This window comes from Drosophila sulfurigaster, chromosome 2L, assembly GCF_023558435.1.
Source record: "Drosophila sulfurigaster albostrigata strain 15112-1811.04 chromosome 2L, ASM2355843v2, whole genome shotgun sequence".
Lineage (NCBI taxonomy): Eukaryota > Metazoa > Arthropoda > Insecta > Diptera > Drosophilidae > Drosophila > Drosophila sulfurigaster.
Genome location: NC_084881.1, coordinates 1594181 through 1621209, shown reverse-complemented (window position 1 = coordinate 1621209; position 27029 = coordinate 1594181). Strand labels below are relative to the sequence as shown.

At 39.7% G+C, this 27029-nt stretch overlaps 1 long non-coding RNA gene across 1 annotated transcript; it reads right to left on the bottom strand.

The window, feature by feature from the left end:
* Positions 1-24804: 24804 nt before the first annotated feature.
* LOC133850778 (uncharacterized) lies at positions 24805-26043 on the bottom strand. Its single transcript, XR_009895698.1, has 2 exons — positions 25898-26043; positions 24805-25839 (listed from the first exon to the last, which is right to left on the bottom strand). It is a non-coding gene; the product is annotated as an uncharacterized LOC133850778 (long non-coding RNA).
* Positions 26044-27029: the final 986 nt, after the last annotated feature.

The window sequence follows — 27029 nt, the reverse complement described above, 5'->3', positions numbered from 1 at the left end:
TGGGCAGCACCGGCAGGAACAGTGGCAATCTACTTTGCTTTTCAGCTTATGTATGTGCCCACTGTAACTCCAGCAGCAGCTTTGCGGTGGCGGTGGCCAAACTGTTTAAACGTTTTCTAAACGTTTATAAACCCACGCCGCGCTAACTTGCAAAGACCTAAAACATTTCTTATTAGAAATATGTATATGCCTATGTACTCTACGTACCTTAAAATGATCGGAACAAATACTCTGGTGGGTATATCCACGCAGATGGAGAAATATTTCCCTTTAATACAATTCAGCGCTGGATTGCTGAATTTTATATATAAAATTTTATACATCAATTTTCCAAATGGTCCACGCGTCTTGGTACCAGAAACGGAAAAGGAAAATTTCTTCTTCTTCTTTTTCTAATGGGTCTTCGATATTCGCATATTGAGCTTACACAGAGTTGATCTCAACTATTCGATCAATCTCTGTAATTTATTTGTGAGAATGGTAAATTACTGTCAAGGGCTGCTAACTCGACTAAGTGACATCTAATATGCGATTAATCGATATTAGTCAGCTGGATATGTTTACATATCGTTAAATAGTCAGAATTTGCAAATGCAAATTTAAAATTTAAATTGCACCCTCACACCACAGGTTTGAAGGCAGTGGCAAACTGTCGCTCAAAGCTGAAAAAGGGTGATGTTTACCAAATATCTTTTGCGTGAAAAGTGCCTAACTCCTTCCCATCCAAATCTTCAAGAAGATACAATGAGTTGCCGATCTTACTTTAGATTCTAACCTTTATTCCTACGTGAGCCAATTTGGCGTTGAAATTATTGGCCCAGTTACTGAGCTTGAAGTTTCTTTTCGCTTTTGAAAAGGTTCAAATAAAATTAACTACTTACGTCCTTAATAATTTTAACATAGACCCCCACTAAAATTATTTAATTCAAATTGCGTTCTCAAGGTCCATTTAATCTTCAACTGATCACAATTTCCAATTAGCCAGTTTAATAATATTATCAAGCCGGTTACTAGTAAAAAAGTTTTCACGCTTATGACGTTCTCGGCGCAAACTTGCCAATGTAGCTGTGTCAACGTGCAACAGCTCGTGATACAGCTCAGGCTTTAAATTGTTTCTCACTTCTGCCACTATATCCTCATCCGATAAAGGATTACGTAAACCATCTGCGATGGATACCATCGCATCGAGGAAATCATCAAAGCATTCATTACGACCTTGTTTACGCCTACGCATCGCATCTTTGATATCTCGATCGGTGCGTTGATCTCGATATCTCTCTCGTAGACGAGTACACAAAATGAACCAGTTCATCTCGTGTTCCATTCGGTGACAACGCCAAAAGAAGTTTAAGGCTGTCCCCGTGAACAAAATATGACCGTATTTATAGAGAAGATCAAAATCACCATTCAAGCACTGCTCGGTTAAGCAACTTACTCTATAAATGAAAGCTTCAATAGAAATGTCTGTGCCAGAGCCGCTGAACTTGATATGCCAGTTGGATATCACATTCGAAGTTTTATCTGAGCGTTCGTCAGTAGAATTACGACGAATTGGCGAGTTATCATTTCGGATTGTAAATTGTCGATTTCTTCTATTGTTGCCAGAGAATATGGGAGGCATTGGTACGTCCCACTCTAGCTGAGGTTCTTCCGGACGTTCTTGTTGAACTCCAGAAATAGTTAAGTTTCGTATGGCTGCACGGATCTCGTCCGTTAAAACTGTTGCCATGTTAACTCGATATGTCTCTAATGAACTAGATATTAATTGTTGAACACGTTCTTCCGATATGCCGTTTGATTCGGCCGGAACTGGTATAGCTGGATCTACTCGAGCCGCTGCTGATGTGCTCGCTCTTTGATTCACTGCAGTATTTATTCTTGGGTTTGACCTTGTATTTGGCCGATTTCTGGGCACTGCACCCGTGTTGATACTTGGATTGTTAGTTCTAGCATTTCTGGAGGATGGCTCATTGGGTTCTATTGGAACACTCGCTATATCATCTAACTGACTGCGCGGGCATGCACGTCGACAGACTGGACATGTTTCATTTTCACTCAGCCATGTTGTCAAACATTGTCGATGGAATTTGTGCTTACATAAGGTTTCAGCAAATTCAGTTAGACTACTAGTGTCATTACAAATACTACAGCTCGACTGCGGATCGCGTGGTGGATTTACCAACAAGTTATCGAGGCTACGTCGAACTGCCATATTTGACGCAATAAAAAAACTTCACTCCAAAAGAAATTAACTTAACTAAACAAACAGAGTTGAATCTGCAAAATGTTTAAGCTACTCAATAGCTAAAATAACCTAAAAACTCAAAAAGAAAAAGAAAAATCGAACCAATGCAAACGCAGATTCGCGGAATTCAAAAATAATTATTACCAACCGGTAATTTCGAGAAAAATAAACCAAAAGAAAGATAATAAGATACGATACTCAATACGATAAACTCGGTAATCAATATAAATCATAAAATTTTGGGTCTTATCCTTTGTACAATTGGTGTGTCAACTTATAAATAGGATGTCGTATTCTGCCAATAAAAGATATCAATTTAGTTTTTCCTTTTTGGGGAAAACTGCCAGGATTCGATGTTTTCTTAAGAGAGGAACTGACGAAACACTCCATTCAGAACAATCTCGATCTTAAGTGAAACAACACTGTTGTAATCAGATAATAGTTCCCTGGTATAGTTCCGCTAATCAGTCAGACTATAAATCCGAGGTGAACTTAAATCTTTTTTTACTTCAGGGGTCTAATTCGCATGTTTGATTGTGGTCAGGATCCAAATATTCAGAACTCCTGAATATTCCAGGCAATCAAACAAGTGAACGTTAAAGTTTTAGGGGTACTATTGCAGTGCAGGTCAAACTGCTAACATGCCTCGGATGGAAATCCTTGTACTTTATTTTATTTTCATATCTAGCATGTCGAGCTTGCTTGGCCTCACGTTCGGGCGCCATTTAATTATGTAACAAACCGATTATACACAGCCTATGATAACGTACTCTGCTTACGGGGGCCGACTGTTGCTCAGGGCAAATGGGGTGGGTTTTTGTTATCTATAGGAGCTGAGGTTACATTATTAAAAGAGGTAAGCAGAGTTTATCGATATCTTAAACGGCAAAAATCTGAATTGGCATACGAACAAGCCTAAAAGTCGAAGATCCTAGATGTCATGGATCCTCTTCTATACCCTCCCATCCTGTAAAGCCCATTATGGTCTTTACCCTTTTTTATTGTTTAATTTATGACACACACAACTATACTCAGGTGCCCGAAAGGCTTACTTTAATTCATTTTCGATAACTTCATAACGTTAAGATTTCATAATTAGACTCATTTTCAAGGGCGGTCAAGACCCTGTAACAACTATATATACAATACTACAATGGCAAATATGGCATGTGTGAAACCCTATACTGTCGACATTATTATATTTTCAATTATCGGCCAAGCCGTACTCACATACTTTTACTTTTGTATAGATGTACACAACTCACTGATGATCAGGCCTGATGATGAATGATGTGTGTGTGTGTTTTATGTTGATGATGCGATGATGTATGTTTGCTGTGTGAACTTCCAAAAAAGAATTAGAATAATGTTAACAGTATTGAATATCGGCTACATACCATACCATGTGCTTATAAAACTATATATATATTACAAAAATAAGAACGCTACGTTAATTCAATCATTTTAATTTAACAATAATGCAAATATCAATACTTTAAATTATTCAAACTAATTTGCGGCAAACAGGTTATTGGCTATTAGCCGTGGAAGGTCATCATGGACGGCGACAATACTTGGGATGCTCCTATGGGGCATCACTGTTTAGAACATAGAAGCAACACTATGTTCTATCCCTCCTCTGAATTCATGGGTCTTCGTTAGCCGATGCTAACAATTTTGGCGCGGCCCAATGGGGCAGCACCGGTAGGAATCGAGGCGATCCTCTGCTATGGCACTAATTCGCTTGCTGTGTTGTGTTCCAGTTAGCCAATGCTAACTATTTTTGTGCGGCCCAATTGGGCAGCACCGGCAGGAACAGTGGCAATCTACTTTGCTTTTCAGCTTATGTATGTGCCCACTGTAACTCCAGCAGCAGCTTTGCGGTGGCGGTGGCCAAACTGTTTAAACGTTTTCTAAACGTTTATAAACCCACGCCGCGCTAACTTGCAAAGACCTAAAACATTTCTTATTAGAAATATGTATATGCCTATGTACTCTACGTACCTTAAAATGATCGGAACAAATACTCTGGTGGGTATATCCACGCAGATGGAGAAATATTTCCCTTTAATACAATTCAGCGCTGGATTGCTGAATTTTATATATAAAATTTTATACATCAATTTTCCAAATGGTCCACGCGTCTTGGTACCAGAAACGGAAAAGGAAAATTTCTTCTTCTTCTTTTTCTAATGGGTCTTCGATATTCGCATATTGAGCTTACACAGAGTTGATCTCAACTATTCGATCAATCTCTGTAATTTATTTGTGAGAATGGTAAATTACTGTCAAGGGCTGCTAACTCGACTAAGTGACATCTAATATGCGATTAATCGATATTAGTCAGCTGGATATGTTTACGTTAAATAGTCAGAATTTGCAAATGCAAATTTAAAATTTAAATTGCACCCTCACAATATTCAAAATTACATCTCATGTGCTGGAATGTGGCTCAATTGTTCCTCCTCCCTCTGCAGTATGCTTATCTTTAGTTTGGGCTCTTTGACTCGCAATCGATGCACCTCGCGCATATATTCGAGCTCCTCCTTCGCCTTGCTCACCTCAATCTTCTTGGCGTCCCAGCAACGGAACTCCGCCTTCTTCATCCTGCAGTAATTTATGCGCTTCTCATAGTTATTACCGCCCCCGTCGCCGCCCGTCGTCACACCTCCTTCCCCACCTCCAACACCCGTCTCCGTGACCGTTCTCGCGCTGTGGGCAGGGCGCCCCAAAACCGAAGACAGCTGGATTCATAAGAGTGAAATTTTGTAATAATAATATAAGATTGAAAACAATTTTGTGTTTTTTATTTTTTTTTATTTTATTTCAAGTTATTTAACATTTTTTAATTTTTTTTTTATTTTTCTTAAATCACTAATATGTACACTTAATTTTAAACATTTCTTTATTTTAATTATATATTTTATTTTGAATAAAGTATTGTTTTATTATTCTAAACATCTACATAGTTTGCTCTTTTTCAGCCCATCCATTATAAATGTCGATCGCACTTTCATTATTCTCTAACTTTCTTTTAGGCTTATTTATTTTATTCACACTAGTTTGAGTACTGAGTGAGTTCTCTAGCTCATTCATTTGGCTGCGCCAAACTCTTGACTGTGCTTTTAGAATTGATATGGAACTCTCGCTAGAGTTGAAATCCTACCTTTTTTTATTATCTGTTTATCATCCTTGTTATCTAATGTAGTTTTTGTTATATTGACTGTACTTATTTCATGCCTTCTAGACCTAAATATCTGCATACTACCACGTTCTTGCTTTCCTGTATACAAAGTATTTGAATAGTTTAAATATGTAGTGTCCCTCAAACAACATGCCTTTACCCCCTTATTTTTTTATGCATATTTCGTCAGAGTTTCAAAATTTTCACATGTATACGCATACATTTTTGGGCGTAGACCAACAAACTCAGTCATTGGTTTACCATGCAACTCATCCTTAAAGAAACCCAATCGTTTCTTATTACATTTCTTAAAATTATACAAATCTGCCAATTCGTCTGAATATTCGGACGTGTTAAACTTTAACTCCACATCATTCCAAATATTTTCATAAAACTCATTTCTTTTTATACTGTAAATAAATGAATCCGTATCCATATAATTTAATTTGAGTGCTTTCCCAAACTTAGGTTTCATGTAGTCATAATGGAAATCATACATTTTGTATTTTGACAAGTCCAGCACTACAAATCAATTACCAATAAATTGGTTTATCACAAATGTTGTGTAACCTCTTCATTTGAATTGCATACATAGTTTCACTGAACCTTGATGCACTATGAAAATTAGATTTTGATATTAAATCCCTGGCACATAATTTGGGTCGTCCTGACTTCCTATTTTCAATTGGATACTCCCACTCCGTTATTATCCGTACATCCACCCTTTTTTCACTGTTTTCCATGGTTTTTCCATAAACAACATTGTTCAATAATTTGAAAAAATCTTTTTCAAAATTATTTTTGGCTCTGTTCCTATGCTCAGTGTTTATATCAATATATTTCTTGAGCCAGGCTTTCTGCCTAAATTGAAGGATGAAGTGAATTTTTTTTAATTCCAAGCCATGTCTCATACACTGTTTTAAAGTCTTATAGTATATGATATAATTCTTCTTTTCAGCGAGATCGGCTATTAACTTTGGAGTTTTACAAGTGCTTGATGGTAGCTTGTTATCCGGACTGAATGGTAGATCATTATGTTCATCATGGATTGAGTAAGGGTAATCTAGATCAACCTCTAGAATATACCCATACTCACTATTTTCATGAATATTTTCTAGATTAAAACTCTTAACCTGATTCGTGTCTAACCATTTGAACTCACCGTAAGGTAGTGGTTCAGACATAGCCCATCCATACAAATTGTTTGCATCCACATACATTAAAAATTCCGATTCTTTAGTAGGATCGAAATCTTTTAAGTATTTGTGGTTTGCTTTTGTATGCCTATGACTACATTGCACCAACCCACCCCGAATTCCACTCTTAAAATATGTCATCATATCAATGCCAGTGAGTAACTCGAGTTCAATCTCTGTGGTTTTTAACATAGCATCCCACGACAATCCTGGTGTAGTGTAATAATGGGCGGGGTCAAGATTGTAAATTGAAGAACAAATTGCCCTAAAATTTTGGAAAACGTCTGTTAACAATAAAACATCAGTTTTCAAATACAATTCTAAGTATTCCTTCAATGAACGACAATTAAAATGATGCCATACTTGGATGGCATGTGCGTAATCCTCTTTTGAACATTCTGACTCTGTTAAATTACTATAGAACTTGGATCTTGATGGGAGAGAAGTTTCATCTAGTTTTTCAACAGAATCTAAATACTCGTAGGGGAAAACACCTTTCCTGCGAAGTAGTTCAAAATCTGACTTGTTTTTGTACTGTGATTTCAGCACATTGAAATTCTCCTCACTCAAATTCCCCGCGAGTGTGTCTAGACTAGAGGGCATGAATCTGATAGTATCCAAAAACCTGATTTCTAGCGTATTTTTCCTTAGAGGGAGATATTTAGAAATTGAAATATATAATTCCTTATTCAAAGGAATAACTTTTATTTCCCCCTCAATTTCTCCAAGTTCTTTAACAAACAAATGAGAATCGTATTTGGAGAAATTAGAAAGAATACGGGGATAAAATCACCCGTCTTGTATTTAAGGTTACAGGAATTATGGGCTGCACCTCTATATCTACCTGTAAAATGACAGTGATCTTTCACTCTATCATTATTTAAAATACCCTTACATATGTGGCAAATGATTGCTTTCCTAAAATTATCTAACTCATTATGACTCATGTGCATTGGAACCACTATTTTCATGTGGTTCTCATACAAATCGGACAAATCTGACGTTAAATGTTTAATAAAAGTGCGAGCGACATCACCTCCTGTCTTCGAAACAAACTTATCTAAGCCAGAGTCAAATGCACACTTTATGTAGTATGCAAATGCTACTGGCACATGCTTATTAATAATTTTTGTGTTTGCACTTACATCTAATGTTACTGGTTCCAATATGCATTCAAAGTCTGCATACACGACGAACGGAAACTCCAACTGACGGTGATGGTTTTTAAAGGTAATCTTCTGATCCTTCCTTGGTCCCTCGGTAACCACCCGACTACATCTCAATGTATGTTGAGCCGCCCTCTCCTCACTCGTTGAGTATTGTAAGCATTGATTACAGAACCAACGCTTAACTCGATGTTTACCCAGTTGTTTGGCAAGTAGACTGTGTATGAAAATTGAAATTGTAAGGTGATTGTGATATTTTCAAATTTAATGAATGTACTTACGATGAAATATTTTTAATCCACACATAGTGTCCATGAATACCCGCCGTTGGTCCGTCGACGAATAATAAATTAATGTGGATTCTCATTTCCACTCCATCGCAGTAAAGCGGTCCAATTATTTTGTCAGATTCCTCATCATACCCGAAAACATTTAAACTTATGTGAGGGTTTCGTTGAGTGAACTCTTTTATTTTTCGAATTTCCATCGGGAATGCTAATCCATTGAAGTCAATCTTTATGTTGTTCACCTCAATTATTGGGGACGTGACCTCAACACCATAACTATTGCAATGGTATGATCTACTTATTAGTTTGAGGGCCGATATAATTGCCCACTTAAAACAGAAGGCATCTTTGTTATGTACATTAACAACTGCCTTTCTATTTTTTAATTTAAGCGGAAGCTCAAAATGGTTAGATCCTTTTGTCGGACCACATTTGTAAACATTAAGCTCCAGCCTAATAATTCGTGTCAAGGTCCATCCACTATCCTTTTCCTGAAACTCACTCATTTTTGCGTCTATCACATTTTTATGTGATTCAAAGAAGCGGGTGAAGTCGGATCCAGTCGTAACCTGAGACATTGTGCTCTGGAACGATTTTATTTCTTGTTGAATATCATACTCTTTTATTAGCAAACAACTCAAAATTGCATTTGGATGATAGGTGGGTAGTTATCACGCATTCCAAGTGAGGGATCAGTGCTAATCCAGCCTCATTTAGGAATTCAATAGGCATCCTTACATCCGCTCCCTCATTCTCAAACATGTATTGGAGAATACGTCCCTTGTATCCATTCACAATCTGCTTGATTCTTCCGTCCACCGGACGGATAGACTTGTATTTATGTATCTCGGTGCGAGCGTGGAAATGCCATTGCATACCTGCAGGTAGGTAATGCCGGCAGGAATAGCAATACTCCCCATTGATGGTGTTGGTGGTGTTGTTGAAGTTGTTGGTGTTCTCGGGATTCATGTTGATGTTTTTGTTTATTTTTTTATTTTGTTGATTGAATATAATAAAGTTTAATATATTTGTAGTATTGTTTTTAAAGTATTTGATTATGTATTGTAAAATTGATTTTTATAATGTTGATTAAGAATAATTTTTGAATTTTACAATTTGTTTAAACAAACTTTCGAAAGTTATTATCAATTTTCACTGCACAATTATAATTTGTTTTCGACGAGGGTTTTATTTTTAATATTGAAGGTTTAAACAATTTTTCACTACACAATTATTCACTTAACAATTTTGAAATATTGTTAACTTTGGAGAATCGCGGAGCCGATGTGTGTCTTCGAGTCACAAACTAGAAGTGATTTTAAGAATTTTAGGTTTTTTGATGAAAACCGAGGAAAATTGAATAGTGGGCGAATATCTATGGGTATTCATGGTGTGGTACCCTCATTGCATCTTGTTTATAATATTCGTCTTTTCTTTTAGATTTTCTATTTATCTTCAAGTGTCTTGGAAATGGTGTTGTACTCTCGTCTGAATTACATCACGTTCCCATCCTTTTTAACGTTCATCACATCTTCCTTCCTACGATTTCGAATACATTCGAATTGACGAGACAAGTGGGCGTCACACCTTCGTTCGTTTTATAGCTAGCGTGGCGCCTACGATCGTTTTACAGGTAGCGATGCGTCACGTGTAAGGCGACTTCGATCGTTTTACAGGTAGCGTTGGGCTTCCGAGTATATTTCATCACATATCGTAACGTTGATTCGTGTTAGACGTTCACGTATTCGATCGTCTTGGATGTGGCGCTGCGTCACGTTTCCGTCTTTTCGTTTCGTAACGTTTCGATCTAGTATGATGCGTTACCCCAAGACCTACGTTTTCGAGGTGGGTGTTCGCGCGTTCGTACGTTTTCGATTGCGACCCCGACCCCGATCCCCTCTCGTCTCGACCTCGAGAGCGTATCGTAGCACGTGTTCGTCATACGTTTTCGCCCTCGATCTACGAATCGTTTTCGATTGCGACCCCGACCCCGATCCCGATCCCCTAACCGTCTCGTCTCGACCTCGAGAGCGTATCGTAGCACGTGTTCGTCATACGTTTTCGCCCTCGATCTACGAATCGTTTTCGATTGCGACCCCGAGTGCGAGACCGAGTGCGACCCCGACCCCGAGGGCGTGTCGGGACAAGCGATCTCGATCCCGACCCCGAGGGCGTCTCGGGACAAGCGACCTCGACCCCGACCCCGGCTGTTAGGGTGACCTCCAAGCCTCTCTGTATATTCTTGTGCGATTGCCTGTATTCTATCTCCAATTTTTCGTTCTCATGTATCATGGAGCTCCTGAGATCAGCCTCAGCGTCTTGGCTTGAAGGACTCGTATTTTGTTGAGGTGCATTTTAGCTGTGATACCATACACCTGTATTGCATAGAACAGACTCGGAGCTAAAATGCACTTGAAAATTCGAACTTTGTTGTCCAGTGAAAGCTTGTTTTTAGCGGAGAGTAGCCAGGACATACGATTTAGTTTGGTTTTATAAGAGTGCAGCAGCCACTTGACATGGCTTTCGAAATTGAGCCTTCTGTCTAGAATGACTCCTAGGTATTTGTGTGATGCTGAGTGACTTAACACGCTACCATTAAGCGTCACACACGGGCATTTGCGCACTCGATTTGCGAAGGTCATGTTTGCGCATTTATATGCATTGATGCACACGTTCCAATTCCTAGCCCATTCCTGAAATGTTGCTACCCCAATTTTTCATTCACGATTACTGCATGAAATTTGACAAACATGGATTTAATAGAAAGATAATTTAATTTTCTATTGTTTAATTTTTAATTTAAGTTTAAATATCACGTAAAAAGACGAAAATAAAAAGTTTTTTAGCCGATATTTACGCTAAACCCCGGGCCTGCACGAATCTTAATTTTAAGGACCGGGCCTGTATAGGCCCGCGGGCCACGAAAAAAAGCCCGGGCCGTGCCCACCTCTAATGACAACTACTATAGTTAACGCTTTTTGTGGATTGGCGGGGGCGGAAGTGGGCGTGCCTAAAATTTGAAAGGAACTTGATCTGCGTGCAAACGTTATGTTTGCTGTATGCTGTCGAAAAAATGTATAGCTCTATCTCATATAGTCTCTGAGATCTAGGTGTTCATACGGACAGACGGACATGGGTAGATCGTCTCGGCTATTGATGCTGATCAAAAATATATATACTTTATAGGGTCGGAGATGCCTCCTTCTACCTGTTACATAAATTTCCTACCGGCACAAAGTTATAATACCCTTCTACCCTATGGGTAGCTTTCTTGATTTTTTTATTGTCTTGAATGATTAGCTTAAAAGTATGCAATATTTCGTTCTCCAATTACAAATTTGTATGGCATAATTGCAGGTTTGTTTACATAAATAAAAACGTAAACAGTAAATTTTTCTTATTTACTTGTTGCAATTCTCAAGTGATTCTAGTTTTGGTTTGCTTGGAGCCTCTCTAGTGGTTGTCACTGACACGAGATTGTGTAAAACCCTAAAATACCTACATGTGTGGTTTAAAAAATAAAATTACTGATTAAATTACAATGTCTATAATTAAGCAGCAAGAAAAAATTAATAGTTGAATGACTTAAGAGTACAATTTTAACGCTAACTAACTGTATTTTAAATGTAATTGTAAGGCAATGATGTCATTTAAAATAAGGATTGCATTCAATGGAAAGAAAATATTAATATTCAAAATTACATCTCATGTGCTGGAATGTGGCTCAATTGTTCCTCCTCCCTCTGCAGTATGCTTATCTTTAGTTTGGGCTCTTTGACTCGCAATCGATGCACCTCGCGCATATATTCGAGCTCCTCCTTCGCCTTGCTCACCTCAATCTTCTTGGCGTCCCAGCAACGGAACTCCGCCTTCTTCATCCTGCAGTAATTTATGCGCTTCTCATAGTTATTACCGCCCCCCGTCGCCGCCCGTCGTCACACCTCCTTCCCCACCTCCAACACCCGTCTCCGTGACCGTTCTCGCGCTGTGGGCAGGGCGCCCCAAAACCGAAGACAGCTGGATTCATAAGAGTGAAATTTTGTAATAATAATATAAGATTGAAAACAATTTTGTGTTTTTTATTTTTTTTTATTTTATTTCAAGTTATTTAACATTTTTTAATTTTTTTTTTATTTTTCTTAAATCACTAATATGTACACTTAATTTTAAACATTTCTTTATTTTAATTATATATTTTTATTTTGAATAAAGTATTGTTTTATTATTCTAAACATCTACATAGTTTGCTCTTTTTCAGCCCATCCATTATAAATGTCGATCGCACTTTCATTATTCTCTAACTTTCTTTTAGGCTTATTTATTTTATTCACACTAGTTTGAGTACTGAGTGAGTTCTCTAGCTCATTCATTTGGCTGCGCCAAACTCTTGACTGTGCTTTTAGAATTGATATGGAACTCTCGCTAGAGTTGAAATCCTACCTTTTTTTTATTATCTGTTTATCATCCTTGTTATCTAATGTAGTTTTTGTTATATTGACTGTACTTATTTCATGCCTTCTAGACCTAAATATCTGCATACTACCACGTTCTTGCTTTCCTGTATACAAAGTATTTGAATAGTTTAAATATGTAGTGTCCCTCAAACAACATGCCTTTACCCCTTATTTTTTATGCATATTTCGTCAGAGTTTCAAAATTTTCACATGTATACGCATACATTTTTGGGCGTAGACCAACAAACTCAGTCATTGGTTTACCATGCAACTCATCCTTAAAGAAACCCAATCGTTTCTTATTACATTTCTTAAAATTATACAAATCTGCCAATTCGTCTGAATATTCGGACGTGTTAAACTTTAACTCCACATCATTCCAAATATTTTCATAAAACTCATTTCTTTTTATACTGTAAATAAATGAATCCGTATCCATATAATTTAATTTGAGTGCTTTCCCAAACTTAGGTTTCATGTAGTCATAATGGAAATCATACATTTTGTATTTTGACAAGTCCAGCACTACAAATCAATTACCAATAAATTGGTTTATCACAAATGTTGTGTAACCTCTTCATTTGAATTGCATACATAGTTTCACTGAACCTTGATGCACTATGAAAATTAGATTTTGATATTAAATCCCTGGCACATAATTTGGGTCGTCCTGACTTCCTATTTTCAATTGGATACTCCCACTCCGTTATTATCCGTACATCCACCCTTTTTTCACTGTTTTCCATGGTTTTTCCATAAACAACATTGTTCAATAATTTGAAAAAATCTTTTTCAAAATTATTTTTGGCTCTGTTCCTATGCTCAGTGTTTATATCAATATATTTCTTGAGCCAGGCTTTCTGCCTAAATTGAAGGATGAAGTGAATTTTTTTTAATTCCAAGCCATGTCTCATACACTGTTTTAAAGTCTTATAGTATATGATATAATTCTTCTTTTCAGCGAGATCGGCTATTAACTTTGGAGTTTTACAAGTGCTTGATGGTAGCTTGTTATCCGGACTGAATGGTAGATCATTATGTTCATCATGGATTGAGTAAGGGTAATCTAGATCAACCTCTAGAATATACCCATACTCACTATTTTCATGAATATTTTCTAGATTAAAACTCTTAACCTGATTCGTGTCTAACCATTTGAACTCACCGTAAGGTAGTGGTTCAGACATAGCCCATCCATACAAATTGTTTGCATCCACATACATTAAAAATTCCGATTCTTTAGTAGGATCGAAATCTTTTAAGTATTTGTGGTTTGCTTTTGTATGCCTATGACTACATTGCACCAACCCACCCCGAATTCCACTCTTAAAATATGTCATCATATCAATGCCAGTGAGTAACTCGAGTTCAATCTCTGTGGTTTTTAACATAGCATCCCACGACAATCCTGGTGTAGTGTAATAATGGGCGGGGTCAAGATTGTAAATTGAAGAACAAATTGCCCTAAAATTTTGGAAAACGTCTGTTAACAATAAAACATCAGTTTTCAAATACAATTCTAAGTATTCCTTCAATGAACGACAATTAAAATGATGCCATACTTGGATGGCATGTGCGTAATCCTCTTTTGAACATTCTGACTCTGTTAAATTACTATAGAACTTGGATCTTGATGGGAGAGAAGTTTCATCTAGTTTTTCAACAGAATCTAAATACTCGTAGGGGAAAACACCTTTCCTGCGAAGTAGTTCAAAATCTGACTTGTTTTTGTACTGTGATTTCAGCACATTGAAATTCTCCTCACTCAAATTCCCCGCGAGTGTGTCTAGACTAGAGGGCATGAATCTGATAGTATCCAAAACCTGATTTCTAGCGTATTTTTCCTTAGAGGGAGATATTTAGAAATTGAAATATATAATTCCTTATTCAAAGGAATAACTTTTATTTCCCCCTCAATTTCTCCAAGTTCTTTAACAAACAAATGAGAATCGTATTTGGAGAAATTGTGAAAGAATACGGGGATAAAATCACCCGTCTTGTATTTAAGGTTACAGGAATTATGGGCTGCACCTCTATATCTACCTGTAAAATGACAGTGATCTTTCACTCTATCATTATTTAAAATACCCTTACATATGTGGCAAATGATTGCTTTCCTAAAATTATCTAACTCATTATGACTCATGTGCATTGGAACCACTATTTTCATGTGGTTCTCATACAAATCGGACAAATCTGACGTTAAATGTTTAATAAAAGTGCGAGCGACATCACCTCCTGTCTTCGAAACAAACTTATCTAAGCCAGAGTCAAATGCACACTTTATGTAGTATGCAAATGCTACTGGCACATGCTTATTAATAATTTTGTGTTTGCACTTACATCTAATGTTACTGGTTCCAATATGCATTCAAAGTCTGCATACACGACGAACGGAAACTCCAACTGACGGTGATGGTTTTTAAAGGTAATCTTCTGATCCTTCCTTGGTCCTCGGTAACCACCCGACTACATCTCAATGTATGTTGAGCCGCCCTCTCCTCACTCGTTGAGTATTGTAAGCATTGATTACAGAACCAACGCTTAACTCGATGTTTACCCAGTTGTTTGGCAAGTAGACTGTGTATGAAAATTGAAATTGTAAGGTGATTGTGATATTTTCAAATTTAATGAATGTACTTACGATGAAATATTTTTAATCCACACATAGTGTCCATGAATACCCGCCGTTGGTCCGTCGACGAATAATAAATTAATGTGGATTCTCATTTCCACTCCATCGCAGTAAAGCGGTCCAATTATTTTGTCAGATTCCTCATCATACCCGAAAACATTTAAACTTATGTGAGGGTTTCGTTGAGTGAACTCTTTTATTTTTCGAATTTCCATCGGGAATGCTAATCCATTGAAGTCAATCTTTATGTTGTTCACCTCAATTATTGGGGACGTGACCTCAACACCATAACTATTGCAATGGTATGATCTACTTATTGGTTTGAGGGCCGATATAATTGCCCACTTAAAACAGAAGGCATCTTTGTTATGTACATTAACAACTGCCTTTCTATTTTTAATTTAAGCGGAAGCTCAAAATGGTTAGATCCTTTTGCCGGACCACATTTGTAAACATTAAGCTCCAGCCTAATAATTCGTGTCAAGGTCCATCCACTATCCTTTTCCTGAAACTCACTCATTTTTGCGTCTATCACATTTTTATGTGATTCAAAGAAGCGGGTGAAGTCGGATCCAGTCGTAACCTGAGACATTGTGCTCTGGAACGATTTTATTTCTTGTTGAATATCATACTCTTTTATTAGCAAACAACTCAAAATTGCATTTGGATGATAGGTGGGTAGTTATCACGCATTCCAAGTGAGGGATCAGTGCTAATCCAGCCTCATTTAGGAATTCAATAGGCATCCTTACATCCGCTCCTCATTCTCAAACATGTATTGGAGAATACGTCCCTTGTATCCATTCACAATCTGCTTGATTCTTCCGTCCACCGGACGGATAGACTTGTATTTATGTATCTCGGTGCGAGCGTGGAAATGCCATTGCATACCTGCAGGTAGGTAATGCCGGCAGGAATAGCAATACTCCCCATTGATGGTGTTGGTGGTGTTGTTGAAGTTGTTGGTGTTCTCGGGATTCATGTTGATGTTTTTGTTTATTTTGTTGATTGAATATAATAAAGTTTAATATATTTGTAGTATTGTTTTTAAAGTATTTGATTATGTATTGTAAAATTGATTTTTATAATGTTGATTAAGAATAATTTTTGAATTTTACAATTTGTTTAAACAAACTTTCGAAAGTTATTATCAATTTTCACTGCACAATTATAATTTGTTTTCGACGAGGGTTTTATTTTTAATATTGAAGGTTTAAACAATTTTTCACTACACAATTATTCACTTAACAATTTTGAAATATTGTTAACTTTGGAGAATCGCGGAGCCGATGTGTGTCTTCGAGTCACAAACTAGAAGTGATTTTAAGAATTTTAGGTTTTTTGATGAAAACCGAGGAAAATTGAATAGTGGGCGAATATCTATGGGTATTCATGGTGTGGTACCCTCATTGCATCTTGTTTATAATATTCGTCTTTTCTTTTAGATTTTCTATTTATCTTCAAGTGTCTTGGAAATGGTGTTGTACTCTCGTCTGAATTACATCACGTTCCCATCCTTTTTAACGTTCATCACATCTTCCTTCCTACGATTTCGAATACATTCGAATTGACGAGACAAGTGGGCGTCACACCTTCGTTCGTTTTATAGCTAGCGTGGCGCCTACGATCGTTTTACAGGTAGCGATGCGTCACGTGTAAGGCGACTTCGATCGTTTTACAGGTAGCGTTGGGCTTCCGAGTATATTTCATCACATATCGTAACGTTGATTCGTGTTAGACGTTCACGTATTCGATCGTCTTGGATGTGGCGCTGCGTCACGTTTCCGTCTTTTCGTTTCGTAACGTTTCGATCTAGTATGATGCGTTACCCCAAGACCTACGTTTTCGAGGTGGGTGTTCGCGCGTTCGTACGTTTTCGATTGCGACCCCGACCCCGATCCCCTCTCGTCTCGACCTCGAGAGCGTATCGTAGCACGTGTTCGTCATACGTTTTCGCCCTCGATCTACGAATCGTTTTCGATTGCGACCCCGACCCCGATCCCCTAACCGTCTCGTCTCGACCTCGAGAGCGTATCGTAGCACGTGTTCGTCATACGTTTTCGCCCTCGATCTACGAATCGTTTTCGATTGCGACCCCGAGTGCGAGACCGAGTGCGACCCCGACCCCGAGGGCGTGTCGGGACAAGCGATCTCGATCCCGACCCCGAGGGCGTCTCGGGACAAGCGACCTCGACCCCGACCCCGACTCCGAAGGATTTGTGTGACGAAACGCCCCCGATCCCGATCCTTTCATCGCCCCGTCTCGGGTCGCGAACGATTCGTCACACAAATCCCACACTTGTCATTTCCACAGGTGACCCTAATTAAATTGCATCTTTATTACCTCACACTTGACATTTCAACAGGTAACCCTAATTAAATTGCATTTTTATTACCCCTAAATTGACATTAATGACAGGTGACCCTAATTAGCATTTCCTTGCACAAGAACTTGATTTGTATAGAAACTTGATATTCCAACTACTTCTAACCGTGGTGGTGCTGGAGAGCTGTGAAGGATGTATGCTGCTAGCGTCCTGCTACATAGCCCACGACGTACCGGCTCCACCTGACGAGCTGCGGAGGATGGTGGACATGGTCTGCTCCTCCAACAAACAACTCATAATCGGAACGGACGCCAACGCCCACCATAGCGTCTGGGGAAGTCCCGACATCAATGACAGGGGTGAGTCAGTTCTTGATTTTATCCTAAATTATAAGTTTAGACTAGCTTAGGAATCTACCTATGTAGGTCCTACCTCTCGTAACGTGCTGGACTTAACTATTGCGGCTGAGTGCACTAATGTAGAAAAGTGGAGAGTCCTGGATAGACCCTCCTTCTCGGATCATAAGTACATTCAATTTACCATACCTTTAAACAGGGTACCTACGGCTCAGCCGTTGAGAAATCTCGGTAATACGAACTGGGCGAAATTCTCCAGCCATGTTTCCATGTCTCTTGGTCCACCGTGTACCATCAACTCGGTACAGGACCTAGAAACAACTGCCAATCTCCTCTCAGCAGGACTACTTTCTGCGTTTCGCCAATCCTGTAGGCTCTCAAGACCGACGAGAAGATCGAAGCCACCCTGGTGGAACCCAGATTCCTCATCGCTACGTGGAGAGCTTACTAGCATGTTTCAACTTGCTAAGAAGGCGGACAACGAATATGTCTGGGACGAGTAAAGGTCTCTCCTAAAGTCTTACAAGAAGATGATCCGATCATCCAATAGGTCTTCATGGAGAACCTTTTGTTCACACCTGGACAATATTAAAGACACCTCCAGACTGAGGAAGCTGCTGTCCAATCCGGCTTCCAGTCCTAGTCTGCTCAAGTCGGGCGATAGAGTTTGGACGGAGAACAGTGCTAAAATTCTTGAAGCATTGCTCTCAGCTCATTTCCCGGGATGTATTGGAATAGAGAACAGTGATTGGGAGCTCTTTCCTAGTCTCCCAGTTATGAAATCCCTTGCCGGTCTAATTACAGACAATAAAATAATTTGGGCTATCGACTCCTTTGCGAAGGTCAGGTCGCCCGGCCTCGATGGACTTTCGCCAGCAATGCTGCAAGCCAGCAAGCCTACGATTGTTCCATGGCTATCGGGAATCTATTCGGCGTGCCTCGCATGGGGTCATATCCCCACACTTTAGAGGACCTCGAAAGTCATTTTCCTGCCCAAGGCGGGCAAATGCAGTCATGTGGTCCCTAATGACTTCCGGCCTATTAGCCTAACCTCTTTCCTGCTAAAAACATTGAAGAGCGATGTACTTGATTTGCACATCAGAAGCAACTCAATGCATCTGTCGAAAAAGCAGACCACTTTAAAGAATATGCCTTGGGTGCATTTCTAGACATTTCAGGCGCCTTCAATAACGTCACTACTGACGCTATTATGAAGGGCCTTACCTTAGTAAACACGGCACCAGCGATCCACAGGTGGGTCAACCGCCTTCTTTGCGACAGGCGTGTGGTGGCTACGTGGGGCGATGCGGCCATTACAAATGTAGTGCGAGGTGGCACTCCCCAGGGTGGGGTTCTCTCGCCTCTCCTTTGGAATTTGGTCGTAAATAGCCTACTTCAAAAATTCACTAGACGGGCCCCCAAGTTAATTGCCTATGCCGACGACATAAGCATTTTGATAACTGGGAAATGCCCAACCACCCTTAGTTCCGTAATAGAACTTACTTTACGGAAAGTTAAAGCATGGGCCGAATCAGCCGGGCTCAGCATTAATGCGGACAAAGCGGACCTTAGCCTCTTCACAAAGAGGTATAAGGTACCTGCGTGGTCCCCCCCAAAAATAGGCTGCACTATGCTAAAGCCGAGCCAATCAGTAAAATACCTAGGTGTGGTCCTGGACAGCAAACTGTCATGGAAGCTTAACGTGTTAGAAAGAGTGAAGAAGGCCACCGGAGCCTTGTATGTGGTGAAGAAGATGCTTAGTTGCACTTGAGGCCTCTCTCCTAATCTAATGCGGTGGAAATACATCTACGTTGTTCGTCCTATCCTCACCTATGGTGTTATAGTGTGGTGGCAGGACACGAAAAAAAGGACGTACCTATCCATCATGGAAAGGACACAGCGTCAAGTGCTATTGTGCATAACAGGCGCTATCAGGTCGACGCCTACTAAAGCCCTCGAGGTAATAGCCGGTGTCGAACCGTTAAACCTATACGCGCAATCCATAGCCGCAAAATCGTCTCTAAGGATTGCCGCAACAGGCAATCTGGGTCTGCTAGGCTATGGTCACAGCGCCATTGGTAGGGAGACTAGTAGAGACTTGGACTATACTATCCCCCTTACCAGTACTGACCATATAAAATCAATATTCATGGAACCAGACTGTTGGCGGGGAATTCAAACATTCCTATAAACTCCCAGACAATTGCAGCATCTTCCAGGCAGAAGTTTTTGCCATTGGCAAGGCTGCCGAATTGGCTCGGGGCTTACAGCGTAATCACAACTCAATTAACATCTTTGTTGACAGCCAGGCTGCAATAAGATCAATATACTCTGATGTGGTCAAGTCCAAAGTTGTCCTGGACAGCAGAAGAGCAATAGAGTCGCTGAACGAATCTGCGGTCGTGCGTATCTTTTGGATCCCAAGCCACCAGGGCATCGATGGCAACGAGATCGCAGACACTCTCGCCAAAGAGGAAGTGGGACTCGATGTCGGTAACATGTGCAATGTTCCGATATCCCTGCGAACTCTACGCACGAAAATTGAGGTGCGCTTTAGACTTCAGTGGGACGCAAGCTGGCGCAATGTCAATTCGTGCAAAACTGCAAGGCTGATGTGTGCCTCTACTAACAAAAACTTAACCAAATTCGTCGTGCAGCTTTCAAGGAAAGACTGCAGACTAATGCTAGGCATTTTAACTGGTCACTGTCTGTCAGCTGTCCATGCTGTAAAGCTGGGTATCTCGAACAGTGATCAGTGCAGGAAGTGCAACGAGCCCGGGGTTAAGGAAACACTTGAGCATCTTCTCTGTAGATGCCCAGCGTTATCCCGGCTCTGGTTAAAATACCTCAATTCGCCGTGCCTCAGCGATCTTCGTGACGTTTCTCGGCTACCTCCTAGGATGCTGCTAGCTTTTGCCAATCCATACTGTGCGACTTCTGAGACGAAGATACGCTCTACCAGTACAGCTACGGACCTCCGCTGGTCTATGCTTTGCCCCGTACAGGGGCAGCCGGTCCCACCTAACCTAACCTAACCTAATAACTTCCACAATTTTTATCTGATCGCAACCAAATTTTCAGAAATCACAACTATTATTGTTATTATTGTATACTTAAAAATTCGATTTTTTTAATTTGCGGGAGCGAAAGGGGGCCTGACAAAAATTTGAAACTAACTTTATCTGCGTGCAACATATGTTATGTTTGCACCTGTTATGTTACGTTTATGTTGGAACCTGTCGAAAAAAAATTAGAGCTATAATACCCTTCAACCCTATGGGTTGCGGGTATAAAAATATGCTGCTTGGGTGACTTAACAGCTGTACATCGATTGGCAGTGCCTATCTACCAAATTGACAGCTCCAATTTGCCAAGTTGGCAGCTCCAATTTGCCAAGTTTTCAGCTCTAATCTGCCAAGTTGTCATCTGCAATCTGGTTATTTCATAAAATAAATGAACAACAATCTTAAGCCACATTCGGAAACTGTTCAATTCAATTGGGAATTTTCAATCAAATCTTTCTTTTTCTTCCTCGATCTCTAGACCACTGTGGACCGGATTGTCAATTTGGTGGCATTAAATCGAATATTGCATTTATCGAGCTGAAACTTGGCACACTTCAATAATAGACCACTCTAAATATCCAAGTAAGTTTGACCACGCCTACTCTAACTGCCCATATAGACATCGTGACGTATACGTCAATATCCATTTTACAAGGTATAACATTTTTCTTTCGTTTGGATATGCCAAGTGCACAAAGTCACCAAAAGTTTCCCACCAATTTTGTCACAAAAATCAGCTGTTCAATCACCTGACTTTAAAAATCTTTAAAAATTGCAAGGTTGCATTTTTAACAAAAATATTTATTGATACTTTCTATCTAGGGTATCTAGTTTAAATATATAAAATACTAATTAAGATTTTCTTCCATAAAATTTTGGACTTTATGCCACCAAATCGGCAAGCCGGCCCAGGGTGCATCGTCCTGAATGGTTTGTCGCGACATTTTTATTTTTCGCAAATTTGTTAATTTCACAGTAAGCCGCCAATTTTGATTTAGTGGTGTGCAAACAAGCAAATCGATAGTAGCATCAATAAGCAATTATAATGTGATAAATGGCGGCTCTAATTCGATTGTTTTCAGGCCTATTTCGGGCTTTTACGGGCCTATTTCGGGTTATTACGGGCCGGGCCTTTTTGCTAGGAAGGAATACAAGTTACCTGGACCGGACGCGATCCCAAACTGTGGGCTGAAGATGGCAATCATGCTTAATCCATAGTGCTTTGTAGAAGTTTTTGGAAAGCGTATGACAAGATGTCTTCCCCCGCCCATGGAAATTGAATAATCTGGTGCTGATTCAAAAACAAAACAAGCCACTATATTTGCCGTCGTTCTACCGACCCATTTGTCTGCTCGATACAACAGGCAAAATATTGGAGAGGCTGGTGAGCCATAGGCTAGAGGAGTCCATCCGTCAAACAAGAGATCTGTCACCCATGCAATGCGGATTTAGAAAGCAGCACTCAACCGTAGACGCTATCTCACAAGTAGTAGACATAGCAAAGAGAGCCATCGCAGCCAGCAGATGGCGTGGTGGTGCAAAGGAGTATTGCATAGTCAAGACTCTTGATGTTAAGAACGCAAATTGGAGATGCCTTAAGGCGGTTCAATACCCCGAGCTACCTAATGGGAATAATTAGGACTATTTTAGGAAACGCATTCTGAGGTATTGGACGGATTACGGAACCAAATCGTTCAACATCACTGGAGGAGTTCCGCATGTTGGGCCCGCTATATGGCCTTAGTGGTGACAGCGAAGAAATTGGGCGAAGCTGAGCTACTTTGTAGTGCAGCGGTTGCGACTGTCAAGGACTGGCTTGCGATAGTGGGGCTGCAATTAGCTGATCACAAGAGTGAAGAGGTCTTGATAAGTAGTCGAAAGATCGTCGAGACCGGGGAGAAATCAATGAATAAAACGAGTATCAAGCATCAAGCTTGAACATATGTACCTGCAGAGTATGCCTTGGCTGCGTTGTGAATTCGTAGTTGTTATGTGCACACGTAGTTTTGGTACAAGAATACTTCACTTCTCTAAGCACTCGCGAGTAAAGGTCTACGCACGACTAGGTTCTAATGAGGAGAGAGCGAGTTTGTCCTCCTACTCTCGCTTTTATGTAGGTCAAGGTCTTGGCTCTGCTAACTCGATTTGTTTTTCTTTTGCCTAAATTTGCACATGCACTGTTAACTCGATTAGCGCTGCTTGCGTTGCGCATGCGCTGTTAACTCGATTGACTCTGTTTGCGTTGCACATGCGCTGTTAACTCGATTGGCGCTGTTTGCGTTTCACATGCGCTGTTAACTCGATTGGCTATGCATACGTTTGCTCATGCGCTGTTAACACGGCACAGCTGGCTACCAGAAATAGCAATTGGTCGTTTTCTGAAACGTATAAGAATGCACATCAATGATGCAAGTGTGTCAGGACAGTTTAGCTGCCAGTCGTTAAGAGACACTCCCTGGAGTTTTGCTGCAGCATCCCATACTAAACGTGTCTTCTTCTTGTTAGGGTTGGTGACTGTAAAGATAAGAAGAAACCATGTTATATCTTTACGCGCCACGTCACTATCATCCAGGCGTTTGATGTAATAATTTTACGTATAATTTTTCATCGTCGTTAGCATGAACTTGCGTAACTGCGAATCTTTCGACATTTTTGATTCCAAATATTTTAGTCGCTTAAGACACATGTCATAGGGCTCAGGCAAGACCACTTTATCGAATCCCCACAATAGTTCAGTTTTCAACCTTTTCTCATCAGCCAAGAAGGTTGTTGTTGCTTCCATGATTTGCATCGATCGCTCATCGCCTTTGGATCGTAGGGACAATACCCAGAGATTCCAAAGAAAAATATTCTTTCAATGCAACATCCAAACTGCCAGTCTCACTACGTGAAATCGATGAGTATTCCCTTGCTGAGCGGACGTAAACAACCCAACCAAGCCTGCAACTCGCTGCAATGACATCGTCGTCTTCACTTTCATGAAACTTCAGCGGAATAGTCAACTTAATGTTGTCGAGTCCAATGATGATTCGTGGTGCGTGACTGCAAATAGTTTTCAACTTTAGAATCATCACCAGTGAAAAATTACAAGACTTTTTGTAATGTCTTTATTTTCCGCGTTGCTCGCGAACGAAATGTATGGACCTAATTGTTGTAGCTACTAGACGAACACGAAACGAAAACGACGAGTGACAAGGCGCTGTAGAGTTTCTGATGTCAACTGATTTTATAATTCGATGTTAAGCTTAACTTAACTAGAGTGGCGAAGCGAGGCGAATTTGCTCGGAGAGCAAAACGAAAGATTTATAGCGCTCTTGCTTTGCCCTAACAACTTTATTTTGATAACTTCATATAACATTGCTCTTAAATTAATCTATACCAAATGCGCCAACAACCAGTCCATTTCAGGCACAGTTGAGTTGCCGGTCCTTCTAGCTCAAAGTCCGTCCGACAAGGATCTTTCAATTAAAGAACAAGCAACAGGCAGATCGGGGCACTGTTTGCCCCGTCAGCTTGTTTCTGTCATCACTGATTGCGGCAGTATTGTAACGAACACGTCTTGGGCGTCGTCTGATAATAAGACGACCCGTTGAGTGGGCAGCCAACTGGAAGCATACTCTGCCTACATTGTCGACTAAAGCTCAGGGAAAGTGGGGTGGGTCTTTTGCCACCTAGTAAGCTACCGTGCCACACAGATAAAAGAAGGTAGACAGAGTTAAGACGGGAACAGACAGGGTAGGATATCAACCGATAGACCGGTTAAGAAGCATATGCATTCAATATATAAATATGAAGAACGAAGATGGTTATGTTCTTCTTCTTTACCCTCCCAACCTGTAAAAGCTTCTGGCTCTATGCCTTTACCCAATTTAAGCAACAAAAAGTAATATCAGGTGCCCATTACTTTATAATTTATTTCGACTTCATGATTATTCCAAGAGATTAATACCAAAAGAATTCAAATATTCTATAATGCATGTACATAACTTCATTTTATGCATTATTTGCCTACTATATTAATTTTGTCTAGTATTCCCTAATAGGATGGGTATGAATATAATACTAATAAGAATAATAATAACAAAAATAATAGCTGTCATATACAAGTTACAAACGATTTTTGTGCGGCTATGCCGTACTTACACATACTCATTATACGCTGATTTTTTTATACTGCATCGATATCGACAGGCCTGTGATGATTGATGAGTTGATGAGCTGGGTGAACTTCAAAAAAGGATTAGAATATATAACAGCTTTGATATAATATTATATACATACCATACCCATCTGAGGACTTACTATTGGATTATATCTAACTTAAAATATAATACTAAATATAAAATTTACATTTAAATTCAAATATGAATTATATTTCAATACTATTTTTAATTGAATTTACGCTATATTGTTGAACATTTTGTATGGACAAGAAAAATTGTATACGAGAAAAGAAACGGCAATCAAGGCGGCAGTGAGTGCAACAGCACTATCGGCGGCGTCAGGAGCATCAACGAAAATCAGCAGTGGCCTCCAGTGACAATCGCACTGTCAACACAACTTCCAATCAGGGATGCGACGACGAGTGGTGCGGACTCGGCAACACATAGCAGCGAGTCGTAGCAACGAGTCTGCGAAACGCGCAGCCTCAGCAGCGCATGGCGCAACTTCCACACTGGTAACGAGAAGTGGCCACGATCAGCTCTATGCTAATCCGTTCTCTCTCAAAAGGGTTTATCAGACGCTGGTGTTCCTTCTGGAACCGTTTTAGCAAACTGGTGACTCAAGTGCAAATATCTAGGCGTATGGTGCAACTCCCTTTGCAAAGTTGTTGCCACGCCTTTTTGGCGCAGGGCCTCTGCAGTTGCAGATCAGTTGATGTGTGCTGTACTGTGGTCGTTGCCACGTGATTACACACAATATCCTACACCAGGAAAAACGTACTAATTAGAATTATGTAATGTGGTTTTCTCGCTACGTACCTTGTAAAACCAACAAGAGGGCCAAAGAAAATAAAAACAATGCACTTTGAAAAGTGCGCACTCCCGAACAACACCAATAAAATATATATATAATATTATGACGGATGCCTTCAGATTTATTTTTAATATTTTGCTGCGGCACACTATCTTTGTAGATTTCGAATTGAAAAGTGATGGTCTAGCCTAGATTAAGCGTGAATATCGATATTGCTTGATTATCTAAGTTAGATATCGATATTATTTAATACGATACTTATGGGAATGGCAAAAGTGATCCTGCCAACTCACTGCAAATATTCGATAGATGATAATATACCAACATCTGTTGGCGAGTGCATCAATCATCGAATGCAGATGTTATCGCGAGCAGCTGTTAGCTTGCACAACAGTCGCGTCGCAAATATCGATACCGCCATACAATTCAAATTCAAACTGCAATTAACGGACATTGCTCACCCCTACAGTATGCAGCAGTTCGTGGTGAGTTACGTCCATCAGCCCCACAGGTTTTTTTAGATTTGCAGTTTCGTACGAGGTGCCGCCAGAAACATAGCAGTTTCGATTTCCCAAACTCCCAACGCTGTTTAACGTTCGATGGTCGAAAGTCGACACATTCCTACAGTCGCTGCGTGGCTCCACATTTTGGGCATATAGTCTTCCCTGAATCTCCATGATGCTGTCGCTGTTGACACTCCTTATTGTTGTCGGTAACACTGTGTACAAATGTACACGTGTCTTTCGCCCGACATTTGGAGTTACCATACTGGCACACATTGCCACATTAAAAAGCCAATTGTCGATGTTCGTGCCCATCGATGTTCTCGAGGTTTTCAAAAAAAAACATCGATGTTTAAAAAAAAACAAGCAAGTGAGATACCCGCTACCCTATTGAATAAAAGCAATATATTTTGCGGTATTATTCTCAAAACATACCAATTATACTACAAAAATACTAAAAATATATTTTGGGGTATTATTATTAAAATATACCAAATATACTAAAAATATACTAAATGGTATATACAATAATTGCTATAGTATTAATGATTCCTAAAAATTTGGTTGCGATCAGATAAAAATTGTCAAAGTTATTAAAGAAATACTTTTGTATGGGAAAAACGCCTACTTCCTA